This window comes from Halyomorpha halys, unplaced genomic scaffold (genome assembly GCF_000696795.3).
Source record: "Halyomorpha halys isolate HHAL.00 unplaced genomic scaffold, Hhal_1.1 Scaffold39.1, whole genome shotgun sequence".
NCBI classification, from domain to species: Eukaryota; Metazoa; Arthropoda; class Insecta; order Hemiptera; family Pentatomidae; genus Halyomorpha; species Halyomorpha halys.
In genome coordinates, this window is record NW_027109179.1 from 276411 (window position 1) to 277343 (window position 933).

Here is a 933-nt window from a genome sequence, read left to right on the forward strand (position 1 = left end):
TAGCGATTTAGAGATATAAACATTTCCACTGTCACTATTGCATTCTCTCCTCTAAAAGAAAACAATGATGATCTATCTAAAGTTACAACATACTGGAATAAAATATACAACCTTCTATCTCTTTACCTATTTTGTAACCATTGGACTGTGCAGCCTCTATGTAGGTAAAGATAATATTTACACTTTCTCATTACTTTTACATTTATTTATAATATTGTAAATTTTATTTCTTAAGTTCTCTAAAGAATTTCTACCTTAAATAGGACGTCTAAATATAAACCTTTCGTAACCATTTATAATTTATTACTGGAATATTCAGTTTATCATCTTGCCGTATATTGCTCTTGCATATATAAAATAAAATACACAAAAATAATTGTTGTACACATATATTTTTTATTTGACCAACAAGTTTGATTTTAAAATATCAAAAATAAATCTCTGTGATGTGTTTTATTTGAAGCATTAGTTATTAATAATTGATTGAATATATATTCTTAATATTTTTTTTCAAATTTGGCTAATATATTTTTATTTTATAAAATATTTAAACCTTAGTCCTCTGATGACAATACAAATATTGCATAAATGGCAGGCAACTTATCAACACAACAAAAGAGAAATTAAGAGTACATTGCATCCATGGAAGACATCAACCCTAAGCTGCAGACAACACGAAATAATAATGACCAGACTACGAATTGGACACACTGGACTAACCCAAGAATACTTACTGTCTGGGACATCTAGACCAGTATGTAGACAGTGTAAGGTACCACTAACTGTTAAAACACATACTGACAGACTGCGGGTATTTTATAGCGGCGGATTACCATTTGGCAACTTTACTAAACAAACCTTAAGAAAACAGATATTATGAATATATATATAAAACTCATTTGATTTATTTACTTGTTTGTCATATCTATTAAT

The 933-nt window shown here is 28.1% G+C and overlaps 1 protein-coding gene across 1 annotated transcript in view; it reads left to right on the forward strand.

Annotated features, from left to right (window-relative positions):
- Window positions 1–933, forward strand: part of heca (headcase) — a 374320-nt gene that overhangs the window by 239833 nt on the left and 133554 nt on the right. The window lies entirely within an intron of this gene.